The sequence below is a fragment of the Macaca nemestrina genome, chromosome 3, assembly GCF_043159975.1.
Source record: "Macaca nemestrina isolate mMacNem1 chromosome 3, mMacNem.hap1, whole genome shotgun sequence".
NCBI lineage: Eukaryota > Metazoa > Chordata > Mammalia > Primates > Cercopithecidae > Macaca > Macaca nemestrina.
Genome location: NC_092127.1, coordinates 56623321 through 56640120, shown reverse-complemented (window position 1 = coordinate 56640120; position 16800 = coordinate 56623321). Strand labels below are relative to the sequence as shown.

General features: G+C 31.7%; 1 long non-coding RNA gene across 2 annotated transcripts in view; it reads right to left on the bottom strand.

Annotated features, from left to right (window-relative positions):
* LOC105486074 (uncharacterized) overlaps positions 1-16800 on the bottom strand; it is a 127626-nt gene that overhangs the window by 59525 nt on the left and 51301 nt on the right. The gene's annotated exons all lie outside the window — the stretch shown is intronic.

The following is a 16800-nucleotide window of genomic DNA, read 5'->3' as shown; positions in this document are numbered from 1 at the left end:
TTTACTTTTCCTTTGCTTTTTAAAAATTCTTAAATATATTTTACTTAAAAGAGCAGTTAATGTCACACCAATATCTTGTTAGTTGAGAAACTGTATACTTTTTATAAACATAATTAAAACCTTATAAAATTCAGAGTACTACTATTCTTAGTACCACTGTTCCTGAAGCTAAACAACTCATTCTTCCTAGTGCAAACTATAAAAGAATATAGAAAAAATACAATAAATTAGATAAAATGAAAACTCTAAGTGTTCAATTAATCCAAGCAATGATAGAAAAGGAAGATAAGGAGACAAAAAACGGAAGAAATAATTATAAAACATGTAGCAAAAGTAGTTGGATTTTACAGACAGCAATTAAATTGTATGACATTGACGGCATGTTTTTAAAAAGGACATAACTTGTAAGACTTAAAAATAAAAGCAATATACAACATGCTTTCAATAGATGCATTTTAAAATATAAAGTCATGGAAAAGTTCAGATAACATAATGGAAAAAGATATAGCATGCAAAATATAAAATCTAAAAGTTAATGTGGCCATATTAGCATTAGACAAACCAAACTGCAGTACAAGGAGTATTGCCAGAGATAAAGAGGGGCACTTCATAAAGATAAAATGGTCAATTGAATTTTTCTAAATATATACTAAATGCCAGAGCATCAAAATTCATGAAAGCAAAATTGGCAGCACTAAAGAAGAAAAGTATACATTTGTAATACTAGTGAAGAATTTGACATCCTTCTCTCAATAATTGATAAGGCAAGTAGACCAAAATATAATATTGTAGAAGATTTGAACAACACAATCAACTAAAACAATCTAATTGATATTTACAGATCACCATGGAGCTATAATATATGCAAATTATTAACTCAATACATTTCAAAGTATTGAAATCATACATAGTATCTACTATTAGCCCAACAAAATTAAATTAGATATCTAAAAAACATACATAGCTATTCCCCCAAAATATTTAGAAATAAAGCAATATTCTCCTAACTAGAACTACTGGTTAAAAAAGTAAATTACAAGGGAAAATAGAAATCATTTCCAGTTGAATGACAATTAAAGCACAATATATCAAAATTATTAGGGGATAAAATTAAATATTTGCATGGAGGAAAATGTATAGCTTTAAAGGCTTATATTATTTTAAAAAAAGGGGGGGAGGTATAAAATCTGTGAGCTAAATTTTCAACTTAAAAGTCAGATGAGCAAATTAAAGAAGCCAGAAAACTATATTAAAAAATTTTAAGAACAAATTAGTTTTTAGAAAAAAGAAAAGAATAGCAAAAATCAATGAAATACAATTCAAATTGATAAAAGAGTTGGTTCTTTAAAAAGATTAATGGAATGGATAGACAAATAACAAGAATGATCAAGAAAAAGACACTAACATTTTCAGCAACAGAAATTAAAACATGAGGCCAGGAGCAGTGGCTCACACCTGTAATCCCAGCATTTTGGGAGGCTGAGGCGAGCAGATCACAAGGTCAGGAGATCAAGACCATCCTGGCTAACATGATGAAATCCCATCTCTACTAGAAATACAAAAAAAAATTAACCAGGCATTGTGGCAGGCACCTGTACTCCCAGCTACTTGGGAGGCTGAGGCAGGAGAATGGCCTGAACCCGGGAGGCAGAGCTTGCAGTGAGCAGAGATCGCACCACTGCACCCTAGCCTGGGCAATACAGTGAGACTCCATCTCAAAAAAAAAAAAAAAAAGTCATTACTATGGATTCTATAAATATTAAACATATAATGAATTCATAACTATAAATAATATAAATAAGCTTTTGATAATATTTGAGATTCAGAAGAATCATTTTCTTGGAAAATACAGGTGACCAAAACTAGCAAAAGACAACATATAAGCTTTGAATACCCCATGTAGCTTTTTTTTAAATTTATAATTTAAAATCTTTCCACAAAAATTCTAAGCCCAGATTGTTCAATTAGTAAATTATTTCAAATATTTAAGCAAAATCACTGGTTAATTAGAAGATAAGTGAAGGCTTCCTCAAGCATCTAATTCAGCTTTCAAAAACTTCCAAAAGCATTCCTGATAAACAAAGTTATAGATTAATATCATTCATGTATTTAAATTGAAAAATTCTCAAGAAACATCAGCCAATTGAAGCCAATAATATATAAAATATGTTGCGGGAAGCCAGGGACCCCAAACGGAGGGACAGGCTGGAGCCACGACAGAGGAACATAAATTGTGAAGATTTCATGGACATTTATCAGTTCCCAAATCATACTCTTATAATTTCTTATGCCTGTCTTTAATCTCTTAAACCTGTTATCTTCATAAGCTGAGAATGTAGGTCACCTCAGGACCCTGTGATGATTGCGTTAACTGTACAAGTTGATTGTAAAACATGTTTGTTTGAACAATATGAAATCTGATTGTAAATCACGTGTGTTTGAACAAAATGAAATCAGTGCACCTTAAAAAGAAGAGAATATCAGCGATTTTAGGGAAAAAGGAAAATAACCATAAGGTCTGACTGCCTGCAGGGTCGGGCAAAAAGAGCCATATTTTTCTTCTTACAGAGAACCTATAAACGGACCTGCAAGTAGGAGAGATATCGCTAAATTCTTCTCCTAGCAAGGAATATTAAATATTAAGATCCTAGGAAAAGAATTGCATTCCTGGGGAGAGGTCTATAAACAGCCGATCTGGGAGTGTCTGCCTTGTGTGTTTGAGATAAGGACTCCTGCAGTACCCTCAGGCTTACTAGGATTGGGAAATTCCAGTCTGGTAAATTTTGGTCAGTACGGTTCTCTGCTCTCAAACCCTGTTTTCTGTTAAGATGTTTATCAAGACAATACGTGCACAGCTAGGCATAGACCCTTATCAGTAATTCTAATTTTGCCTTGTGATCTTTGCTTTGCCCTTTGCCTTGTGATCTTTATTGGCCTCAGAAGCATGTGATCTTTGTGACCTACTCCCTGTTCATACACTCCCTCCCCTTTTGAAATCCTTAATAAAAACTTGCTGGTTTTGAGGCTCAGGTAGATCATTACAGACCTACTGAAATGTGATGTCAGCCCTGGTGGCCCAGCTTTAAAATTTCTCTCTTTGTACTCTTTCTCTTTATTTCTCAGACCAGCTGACATTTAGAGAAAACAGAAAGAACATATGTTGAAATATTGGAGGCAGGTTCCCCCGATAAAAATTATATCAATATAACACTACCAGGAGAATTAACTTCAGGAATGACAGGTTGGTTTAACATTTGAGAATCAACCAATGTAAATCAACACATTAAAAAGCTAGAGAAAAAAATACATCATCTATGTAAACGAAGGAAAAAAAAACTTGCCAAAGATTATATATGTATTCTGGATAAAACTTCTCAGCAAATCGGAAGTATAAAATTAATTCCTCATCATTAATGGTGAGATGATGAAGTTTTAAAAGTTCCTCACCTATAAAAACGCAAAATGGTAAATTTAGCATCGTCCTTGAGGACTTTGTTAAAAAATGTGATAAAAAATAATATTTATGAAAACTGAAAATAAAAGAAATGCAACTGTTTGCAAAAATATAGTTATTTTAAAGAATTAATAATATAATAAAGCTAATAGAATTGTAAGTTAATATAGTAGAAAACTAAGATAACCTAGTTTTTTTTGTTTTTTTGTTTTTTTTTGAGGCAGAGTCTTGCTCTGTCACCAGGCTGGAGCGCAGTGGCATGATCTCTGCTCACTGCAACCTCTGCCTCCCGGGTTCAAGCAATTCTCCTGCCTCAGCCTCCTGAGTAGCTAAGATTACAGGTGCGTGGCACCATGACGACCTAATTTTTGTATTTTTAGTTGAGACGGAGTTTCACCATGTTGGCCAGGATGGTCTTGATCTCTTGACCTCATGATCTGCCCGCCTCAGCCTCCCAAAGTGCTGGGATTACAGGTGTGAGCCACTGTGCCCAGCCCAGTAAGCTAGATTTTAAATTAAATGTAAAAGCTAAAACTAAAAATATTCTAGATGAAAAACTAGCAGAATGTATTCATAAGTTGGGTCAGCAAAATTTTCTTAGGACAAAAAGTTCACATACGTAAAAGGGAAACAATAATTTAAAATTGGACTTCTATTTTAAAAATACCCTGTCCATAAAGATAGCTTATTAAGAAAATGGAAGAGAAAGCCAATAATTGATAAAAATATATTCCCAATATATTTATCTAACAAATAACTTATATAGAAAAAATATAAAGAATTCTTGATAATAAATATTAGAACTAAATATAGCAATTTAAAACTGAGCAGACACTCAAGCAGATACTTAAAAACAATATTTCATAAGGAAATGAGGTGGTGGTCAAAGTCTTTACCTATCAGGAAAATGAAAACTAAAGTACTTACTCAGGAAAATGAAAACTAAAACTACAATGAGACACTGTCATAACCACAAGGATAGCCAAAGTAAAAATATTACACCATTATTAAGACATACAGAAATTTGAACTCTAATACTCTAATAGTAATTATGTAGAATGTTGGAAGCACCTTAAAAATACTGCTTGTAAGATACAAAGTTAAAATACACTATGACCCAGATATTTCATTTTTACAAATTTATCTAAAATAAGTGAAGCCATTTTTGTACAAAATTGTATATCCAATTATTCCTAATTTTATTTGTAGTCCCCTAAGAAAAAAAAAAATAACTTGAAAAAAATAATCCCCAAAAGTCTATAAATAATTGAACAAATAAGCAAATTTTGATGAATTCATTTTATGGAAAATCGTAAAAAGGAATGATTTATAATTAACAAATAATATTAAGAACATGATGTTGAATAAAATATAAAATATGACTACATATTTTCATTTATCTGATGAAATTCTAGATCAGATATACCTAATCTATAGAGAAAAATATAAGACTAGTGTTTGTTTCTGTGTGTGTGTATATATATATATATGGCAGAAGTGTTCTGAATATAAATGAACATTTTACAAATTTATGTGATGACTGAAAGGTTCTAAATTGTAATATTGGTGTTTGTTATAAGAAGAAATGAAATTTCCAAATGTATTGAACTCCATAAAATATTTATTAAATTTTATCTCAATTAAAAGAAGTTTGGCCAAAAATAAAAACTGGCAAAAAAAATGAATAGAACACGTACCAGATGACTCAGCAATCTAATTCCTAGGAATTTTCCCTAGTTAACTGGAAAGTTATGTTGACACAAATCAGTATACAATTATTTATACCAGTTTTATTTATAATCACTAAAATTTGGAGACAATCCAAATATCCTTCAATGAATGAATGAATAAACAAACTGGATAACATTTATACAACTGAACGCTACTCAGTAACAAAAAAGAATAAACTACTGATTCATGAAACGATGTGAATAAACCTCAAATGCATTTTGTTAAGTGAAAGAAGTCAGTTCACAAAGGCTATATACTGCATTATTTCATTTATATGACATTATGGAAGAAGTAAAACAGTAGGGATAGTATTTAGATCAGTGGTTGTTGAGAGGTGGGGTGGAGGGCTAGGTTAACTACAAAGGGACATCAGATGAAAACATTTGAGGATGATGAAAATGTTCTGTGTGATGGATACATGACTCTACATTTCTCAGCCCACAGAAGTGTACCCACAGAGTGAATTATATTGCACATTTAAAGACAAAACAAAACAAAACAAAAATATGATGTCTGGGGGCCCAGAATGGAATAGAGACTGTATAAAAAATGAATTTTATTATATTACAAATAAATGATAAAACCATATTTAAGCAAGTAAGTAAAGGAACTGACTTTTTTTAGTTACTTTGGAAAGATGTTTTGACTGGATATTGCAAAGATAGAGAATTGTACAAAAACCAGTGTACTCTAGTAAACAAGTTTGTTTTGCACAGGGATATGTATTAGCAATTCTGAAACTACACATATATGAGGTTTGAGCAAATATGTAAATGTATTATAGGTAATACAAACCAATTTTTTATTTAGTTGGAAAAAGGAGTTTCAAAGGAGCAGAAAAGTAATAATGGAATGAATCTTGTGGTGTTAACGCCTGTGGACTGATCAGATATATCAGTATGAATTCATATTTTGCTCTATTCTGGGGTGTGTGTATGTTTGACATTATTCACATATGTGATGTGCATATGTATATTATATATAAACACAGATTAATAAAGAAATAAATACACAAATATATATAAACATGAGCTAGTACAGATACATTTATTTCCACATTCTGTCGGTGGAGTGGGCCTACAACTGATGACACTCTAGTAATAGTGTACCCAGGACTAGGGAAATAGTTCCTAACTACCACTATTCGGTAAAAGGGACAAGGGCTCCTTGGAAAAGTAGTTCACAATTTATTCCAAGTCTGGAAAAGGTAAAAGACGAGAGGACCCTGAAACAACTCGTGGTGGCAGAAGGTAAGAAAGGCTAACAACAACTAAAACACAAAGATAAGAGCATATCAAAAGTACACAGGAGGCAATTTGTTTTTGTCATTTTGTTTTGTTTTTAAAAAATCTACCCCTCTGAAATAAGGAGCAGGGCCAGGAAGGAACTCCAGAGATGTTTGGTTCTCATCTAGTGAAAACAAGCGTACATAAAACTATCCCTCTAAGATATTAAGTGGCCAGGACTGGCGCCGGGAATGATGAATGCTGGTGGGAATGATACACAAGAGACAATCTGAAAGAACCCCAAGTGGTCAACACTCAAACAGCTTGAAGAAAGTATAAATAAAAATATTATTGGCTTTAGACTAAAGTACAAACAAATATCCATGAGTGCATACTGATATAAAGAAATGATTGAATAAATAATATATGGATGATGACAACTCTCACAGAATAAATCCATTTTTAAAATGTTAAATAATTGAGGAAAACAGAAAATCACTATTAGAATGCCACAGGTATAAATGCACAATCCACCATGAATGTTAAAATTAGTGGGTAAAAGTTTCAGGCAAACAGAATATATGCATAGTCTCCATGTAACACCCCATAATATTTATTAATTACAAAGGAAGGAGGAGATCTATAGTATATAAAACTGGGTTATGTTACCTTATCTGAGTGATGAAGGGTAATATCACCAGTAGAAAGCCATAATATCATGTTCTCCTTGATAAGATACGATGAAAAAAACTTTACCTCTGAGGTATTGTTCCACAGTTCATTACTCCAGTTGAATAACGAGAAAGCATTGAAATAACCAAATTGTAGAGCACATTACAAAATTCATGAACAGCTCTCTTCAGTTTCTATGTCATGAAAAATAAGGAAAGACTGAGAAACCATCAGAGATTGGAAGTGTCAAAGAAACAATGGAAACTGAATATAATGTGGGCCCCTTGATTGAAACTTGGAATAAGAAAAAATATATTACCAGAAAAACTGGTGAAATCCAGATTAATAGTTTCATTTACAGTATTGTGCCATTGTTGACCTCTTAGTTTTGACAAATGTGCCCTGGTTACATAAAATGCTAAAATGAGGGAAAGTTGGGATGAAAAGTACACAGAAAGTATCTGTAATATCTTTGCAACTCTTCTGTAATCCTAACATTATTTTTAAAATTAAATTTAAAATATTTAAAATCCGTGGGTCTTTGAACATGTACCAGAAATGTGAAAAGACTATGGAGATTGTCTGTACTTTAAAAGTTTCAGTGAGTTATCTTGTAATATGAACTTCGTCTGGTGCAGATTTTAGAGTTGTAATTTTAATTAAAAATTCAATTTTCCATAGACTAAAAAATATAGACTCCCTGCTACCTACCAACATTCTCACTTCCCATCTGTTGTTATACCTTTTTAAAAATATTACAGCTCTATACAGGTAAAATTGATGTTAATAGATTAAACACAATTAACAAGCACCATTGGCAAATATTGATACATGTCTTCACAAAAGATATCCTCACCATTATCAAGAAAGCGAACATGCATCATCTCCATACTGCTTCATGTCTCTTGTAATCCCACCCTCCCCACTTCCTTATCCTTTCACCTTCCCAGGACAACACTGTTATCTTTCTGTACCATGTTGGTTTGCCATTTCTAAAGATTTATGTAAATGAAATCACACATAATTCTTTCTGACTTCTTGTACTCAGCATAATCATTTTGAGATTCATCCATGTTGTTGTGTATCAATAGTTAAATCTTTTTAATTGCTGAGAAGTCTTTCTTTATGTGGATATTACATAATTTATCTTTTTATCTGTTGATTGCCATACGAGACATTTCCAGTTTAAAGTTATTACAAGTAAAACTGCTGTGAGCTTCTGTGCACAAGTATTTGTTATGAATGTATACTTTCATTCATCTGGATTTTATGGTAGATATGTTTAACACTTTAAGAAATTGTCAAATTGTTTTCTAAATTGCATGTACCATTTTACATTCGCACCAGTAGTGTATAACATTTGTAATTCCAACACATTCATATTATCATTTTGTATAGACAGTCTTTATAGCCAGTCTAATAGAAATATAGTGGTATATATTGTAATTTTAATTTAAATTAGCTTTTCCTGAGTAATATTGAGAATCTTTACATATGCTTTTCATCTCTTTATGTATTTTCTTTAATGCAGTATCTGAGGAAAATTTTTATTTGTTTAATTTTTTTGTTTTATTATTATGTTTTGAGAATCTTTAATATATTCCAGATACAAGTCCTGTTCAGGTATTTTCATTATGAATATTTTTATCCCATCATGTGGCTTGATTTTTTATTCTCTAATAAGTCTTCTACCTACAGTTAGGATGGCATATTTTTTTTCCTTCTTTCCTTTTCAATGTCTTATTATTATTTATTAATAATTAATGTCCTGTTATTTAAAGTTAGCTTTTTTGTAATAAGTATAGCTATGTCTCTCTTGTTTTTACTTTTATTCAATCTTTTTTATCAATTTTATTTTTACTGACAATTTTTCTTATTTATTTGTACTATTTGGAACACTTGCATATAATGTGTCTATTTATATTAGTGCCAAGACTATAATCTTCCTCTGGAATTCTATTTGCCATAAATGTTCTTTGTTCTCTTTTTACTTTTTTCTACATTTTTTGATTAATAAATTCTATGATTTCATTTTATCTCCTTTGTTGTTTTATTATGTATAGTTCTTTATTTTATTTTATTGGTTTCTTTTGGGTTTATCATATTCATCATTCATTTAATACAGCCTAACTCCAATTGATATTACAGCATTTCGTTTATAGCACAACAATCTTATCATAGAAGAAATTTTCCATTTCTTCTTTCCTGGCCTTTATGACACTATTGTCATACAACTTACATATATATGTGCATATATATGTTAACGTATAGACACATATATTGACATATTAATGCATCTATTGACATATATGTCAATATATACATATGTATATGTGTTAACATACATGTTTACGTGTGTTAACATGCAAATGTTACTATATGTGTGTTTATCTATGTTAATATGTGTGTGAACAAATATGTTTATATAGATGTTACATATATTTATATACGTGTGTTAATGTATATTATGTATCCCACATATTTAAACAATTATCTTTTGAATTGATTTAAATAAAAAGAAAAATCTTTGATATTTCCCCTAGAGTTACCATTTCCATTGCTCTTCATTTATTTGTATAGTGTAAATCCATATCTCTATCAGTGTCATTTTTCTTTTGCCTTAGAAGAATTAACTTCTTTAAAATTTCTTACAACACAAGTCTTCAAGTGAAAACTTATTTTAGCGTCTGCATGTCTAAAAAGTCTATATTTTACTTTCTCTTTTGAAAGACATTTTCATTGAATATGAAATTCCATGTTGACCGTTTTCTTTCTTTAGCATTACATTAAATATTTTTCTCTTTTGTTTTCTCACTTGTGTTGTTTCCAATCTATTATCTTCTTTATTGTTTCTCTTATGTATATATTTTTTCTCCGACTACTTTTAAGATTTGCTCTTTTTTTAAGATAATTTTAAGTATAATATTCCTTGGTGTATTATTCTCCATATTTTCTGGTGCTTGAGTTTACTTGGCAAATTCAATGTATGACTTTATAATTTTCCTCACATTTGTAAACAAAACAGCCATTATTTTCTTCGAATATTTTTGTTGTTCTCTCTTCTATCTCCTTTAATTATGATTACATTCAGATACCTGAAATTGTTCTGCAGCTTACTGATGCTTTTTTCTATTATTTAAAATTATTTTTCTGTGTCTATTGTCTATTCCTATGTGTTCATTGTCACCACTTTCTTTTGGCAATGTATAATAGTCATTAATCCCAGCTAGCCCGTAGTCATCTCAGACCATTATAGTTTCCATTCCTGATTTCAATTTTGCATTAAAAAAAATATTTCCATAACTCTATTTAACATTTTTTTAAAAATGAACACAATTATAATAATGTTTTATGACTCATGTCTGCTAATTTTAACATCTGTATCAGTTTTGGTTGGTTTCAATACAATGATTTTTTTAAAATGGTCATTCATATTTTCTGCTTCTTCATATGCCTGGAATTTTTTGGCTAGATGCCATAAATTCTGAATTTTACCTTGTTCAATGCTAGCTATTATCCTACTCTTACAAATATTTCTGAGCTTTGTTTAGCACGCAGTTGCAGTTTGATCTTTTGAGGTTTTACTTTTAAGGTTTATTAAGTGTTTGGTCTATGAATAGTCACTCCTCACCCCAGAGTTAAAGTGTTCTGAATATTCTACCTGATGTCCTTTGAACTACAGGGTCTTTCATTCTGGCTGGTGGAAGCAGGTATTATTTCTGCTCCTCTGCAAGCGTCTGGCACTGTTATCTTTAATAGTCCCAAACAGTTCATTCCTTGCCTCAGTTCATTTCCACATAGGCATGCTCTGACCAATATTCTTCTGAACACTATGGAAGAACCCTCTGTATATTTCCAAACAAACTTCTCCACGCGGCTATTTTCCTTTTGCATGCTGTCCCATGTGCTGTAGCAGAGCTGACATCTCTGACTTCCAGAGGCTCAACATAAGAAGTCTGCCAAGCTCCACCTACCCTCCCCTTTTCTGCACAACAGACTGAAATCTATCTCAAGGCAGTAAATTGGGGCAACTCTAGGGCTCGCTGCTTGTTTTCAGTATCTTATCAACCATTATAGTATATAGGACCCACTATAGCATCATTCCAACCTATATTTTCAGTCTTATAGCTGGAGTCTATGTCTCTTTTATGCAGAAATAGGTACTAAATTTCTCTTAGTACCTCCACTATGGTTGTGCTCATGCTCTCCCCTTGGCCCAGGACACAAAGTTTTCTGTTTATGACTGGCTAAATCCTAGACCTTGAAGTCCTAGCTTAGAAACCTCCTCTTTCAAAACGTCTTTCTAATTGGTGTCACACCACAGCCTTGTTTCTGTATACTCTTCTTTCACTTAACTTACTACATTACATTATAATAATGTGTACAAATTAGAAGGTGATATTAATTGTGGAAAAAATTTTGTTTCACCATTGTATCTGTAAACCTTAATACAGATTAGTTTCTAAATATGTATTTGTCAAATTATAAAATTCTGTGTTTTTGTATCCTTTACAAATATATATACTGTGCTTCTAACTGTTGAACTATTTTATTAAAATAATATTACTGGGCAAATAAAACTATCATATTTGTTATGATTCAAGAGGTCTATAAATAATATAATTGTCTTTTTAAATTAAAAGCCAGTGATGTGTGTATTTAATTATTTTAGTTAATCAAAACATAACATTCTTAAAAATGTGAATGTGTTTATCAGTTCAGTGCTTCTACTATTCTGAAACCTTCACTATTTAATGAAATCACTGACTTCTAAACATAGTTAGTGTTTTTAATTTATTTTATTTGTTATCTATGATTGGTTTATAGTATAATTATATGTTCTTCATCAGTGATTAAGAACCTTACATAGGAATTTATGGGATTATATATATTTTAGTACATCTCGTGATTATAATCACCATAAAGGGACAATTTTCTCTATTAAAGTTACTGATTATTTGGTAATTAACATATTCTAAGAACTCTGCTAAGTACTGTTCTTTATACATAGTATCTTATCAAGTTTTTATCACAAATCTATACATTGGGTTTTATTTCTCCTTTTTATCAATAAGTAAATTAAGACTTAGAAAAGAAATTTGAGAGGCATAAAAATGGTTAAATGGTTAAAACTTCCTTGAAATTATGGAATAAATCAAGTTACATTAACTCTTGCCCATTTTACCAAGTGAACATCTCTACTTTGTGCATTATCTACAAGGTACAGGGGTTCAGACTATCTGAGTTATGTTATATAATAAAATAGTTTTAAAACAACAGCTTGCATTTTCATAGCCCTTTACAACTTTCAGCATGCTTTTACAAACATTTTCACTTCATAACCCTGAGGTAGTTAAGGCAGATTTATGTCTCCACTGTGCAGTTAAGGAAACAGAAGCTCAGTCACTTGAAATGATGAAGTCAAGGTCACAAGAAAACCCATTCTTTCTCACGAGCAGACAGTAGGTATTCTCTCCCTAGTCTTTCTGCTTCTTTAGAAAACAATAATGACCTCATAGCATCTATAACTCATTACTTTCTCTGGCAGAAATCCTTTTATTCTATATATTTTCATGGTACACTTCCTTTCCTTATTGTAAACAGGTCTTTGCTCACATGGTAGCTCCTCAGGAATCCCTCCTACCCTCTTCCAGTACATCTACCCGTCTCTTATAATGCTCTAAAATCTTAATCTTTTTTGAAGCTTTCTTAATAAAAGTTTCCTTTTCTTCATAAATGTTTTCAACTGCCTTCTATTTCTTTATTGTCTGTATAACACAATAGAATATGACTGAACCCTAGAGTTAGAAAAAAACCTCGGAAAATACACGTGTTTATAAAACTTGGTAATTATAGTAATTAAGTGAATTTTTTCTGATTTATTCATCATTACATATAGGTTTATTTTTAATTAAAGGAAAAATTGAAATATATCCTTATCCATTTTTATTTTATATGACTGTGGTACATTTTGATTATCCGTGCCAAGACTTTGTGATCATATACTGAAATAAACTAGTGACTCATACATTCACAGATTTACAATTTCAGCATGATGGTAAAACATTGGCAATTGCTGTCATTAAGAAATGTTGGTATATCTAATACTGTTTTTGAACCTTAACAAAATTCATGCTTTTGTTTATTTTTATCTATTAACAGCATCTATAAAAATCTGCATTTCCAGGCTGAGGCAGGAGAATGGCGTGAACCTGGGAGGCGGAGCTTGCAGTGAGCCGAGATTGTGCCACCACACTCCAGCCTGGGTGACAGAGTGAGACTCTATCTCAAAAAAAAAAAAAAAAAAAAAAAAAAAAAATCTGCATTTCCTAAAATCCCTTAATTATGTAATTTTTAAATACATTGAAATATCAATATGTAAATATTTAAAAATATACACTAATATCAACATAAGCATAATCTATTATTTTAATTTTGCCTGTAAATCATCTAGTTGATGACTTGTATTTAAGCTATACATCATTTATAATAGTAACTAAAGCAATAGTCAACGTTAGCTAGTTCTCCCCATAATTATGTGACTTGATAATTACTTACCAATTTTGAGGAACCATTTTTTAGATATTTTACACTGTACCATTTTAAGATTAAAAACTTCACTAAGATGTTCTTTTGGAATTTTGACTGTAAGTAAATGATAAGCCTTACTGAGAAAAAAAAAAAAAAAAAACTATTTTCTTCTGCTATGTGCATTCATTGTGACAGGTTAGGTGTGGTGGTTCACGCCTGTAATCACAGCACTTTTGGAGGCCGATGCGGGTGGATCACTTGAGGTCAGGAGTTTGAGACCAGCCTGATCAACACGGTGAAACACCCTCTCTACTAAAAATACAAAAATTAGCTGGGTGTGGTGGCATATGCCTGTAATCCCAGCTACTTGGGAGGCTGAGGCAAGAGAATCGCTTGAGCCCAAGAGGCAGAGGTTGCAGTGAGCCAAGATCATGCCACTGCACTCCAGGCTGAGCGATACAGTGAGACTCCATCTCAAAAAAAAAAAAAAAAAAAACTTCACTGTGACAAATTAATGTCATTATTCAATCTTATAATGCAAAAGAAAATTAAGTTAAGCTAAAAATTATTTAAGAGTTTTATTTGACACTTTTAAATTCTTAGTTATATGTCCTTCTGTAACTTCAAAAGGGGAAACCAACAGAGCAAAAGTAGTCTACGTTATATTACTTCTAATTAAAAATAAAGTATCACTTTAATCACTATATTTTTTATTCTTCTTTGGGAAAGTATAGCTTATAATAGTTCTGATAATAAATATGCAAAGTATTTTTTTAAATTTTTATTTATAACTGTATTTTTTACATATTTATCTTGTATTACTAACTGGTAAAGTTTTAATATAGAAACTAATTCACAAACTACTAGTTTTATATCAAGAAATGATTGCTTTCAAATAAAACAAAGGTAATACAATAAAGTCAGTTGGTAACTCTGAGAAAATAAATGCTAATGTCGTTACTTTTTATACTCTCTTTGACCTAGCACTCAAGCAATGTGGGCTTCGGTTTCATCATTGCGTATAAAGAGTAGGGGCTCAGGTTTAGCTTATAACTGCCGCCATGGTCTGACTGTTCTTTACACCCCTCTCACTTTCAAAACTGTTCCAGTAATGACAACTAGACAACTAAATCTATTGTCATCCTATATTTAGGGAAAACTATTCTGTTACAGAAAATGTTGACTAATATAAAATAATGTCCATTGGTTTAATAACTATAGAAAATAAGTTATTTGTCCCTTTCTAAGTTTATTTTATTCGTTATTATTTACTAAATTAAATATTGAGAATAGTATAATCAAGATTATTTGTATGTGGATTTTAGTTTTATAAATATTTCAGTATAATACATTTCAATGTACTGTTTGTTATTTTTAATTGTGGTAAAACATGCATACTAAAATTTACCATCATGACCATTTTTAAGTGCATAGTTGAGTAGTATTAAATGTATTCACATTGTTGTACTTGATTTATATTTAATGAATATACCAATCATGAATCATCAAATCACCCCCTGAAAATCATTACTTAATGGATCCCAAGCAAAATTACAAAAAAGTAAGAGTATGTTAAAAATCTCAAATTCATTTCTATATCCTAATTCAAAACCATGGGAACCCTTTTTATAGTGGCAGACACTGACCCTTGTGTGCAATAAGAGAAAGACAATACACAGTCTACAAGGCCACTTGAAATCCAGCATTCCTGGCACTGCTCCTGGATGCTCTTGGGGGTTAATGATAATCTCTGTATCAATAGTTGGAGTAGAATGATTAAGTGATTTGGCTACAGTCACACAGTGAATAAAACTAAAAATCTGGCCTAGTTTGTTCTGTTGCTGAATACCTAATGTGTATATCATATATATTGGATATTTGTTAAGTAGCATGCACCAGTAAAGGAATATGATTTCTGAGACATGCACATAGGTATCAATTTTTTCAGCTGAAGATGTGGGCTACAAAAGGCAGTATACATGTAACAAAGTCTCTGAAACAGAACACTGAGAATTGGTTGTTTTATTTTATTTTGCACAATAACCAAAGTGATTACTTTCAAAACACCTAATAAGGAGCCAGATCTATCTGCATTCACATTCTCTACTAAGTATCAATTAGTTTTGAGGAATTGGGCAAGCCCCTCAAACACTTAAAGCATCAGTTCCTTCATCTAGTAATAGTCACTTCTCATCTAAAAATGAAAATAACACTAATACCAAAAACATTTTCCTTGTTGTGAGGCTAAGCCACTTTTTATTACATACTTTTTGTTGCCATCTCAACCTCCTGGGCTCCAGGGATTCTCCCGCCTCTCGGACTCCCAAATAACTGGGACTAGAGGTGCATCCTACCATGCCTGGCTAATTTTTGTTTTGCTTTGTTTTTGTAGAGACAAGATTTCTCCCTGTTGCCCAAGCTAGTCTCAAACTCCTGGATTCTAGAGATGCTCCGCCTTGGCTTTCCAAAGTGCTAGGGATACAGGTTGAGCCACCACGCCAAGCCAAGTTCATCAGTTTTTATATACTGCTCAACTCAGTGCTTTAAGTTCTTTACTTGTTAATATAGAAATCATTATATCACCTATGTTGCATAAGTATTGTGATAATTAACTGAATTATACAGAATTTATTTAGAGCAATGCCTGGCACATAATTTGTGTGCAAAATGCTTTAGTCTATATTGTGATAACATTCTCTGTTTTATAAGTAGAGTTATTTTAGCTAGAAGAAAGAACTCACATGAGACAGAGGTTTTACTGTGATAAAAATGCAGAGCTCATCATCTGTGAGGACTGCTGAGACAGTGTATCTTCTTGGGAACTAAAAATTTTCAAGAATCCTGGTCTAGGAGCTCAAGGAGCCACCTCCATTTGGCAGTGGTAAGAGAATTTGAGAAGTTTTTGTCTCACCAATCAAGTGGCTGGGCTTCATTCAGGTGTCCATTCTGTTCAATCAACCATAACCACTGTCACAAGAGCTAAGATATAATGTATACAGAGCAACCACTTTGATGCCTCCTGATAGGAAAGGCTTCCTAGAAGAGATTCTATGCAACATAGTCAATAAAACTGTCAGTATAACCATTTTGAAAATGAAGAACCACTAATGGATACATTGTATTACCAAAGTGTATGCTCTTCATGAAAGGAAGAATCCTGTGTTCCAGGCTCTAGACCTTTCAATT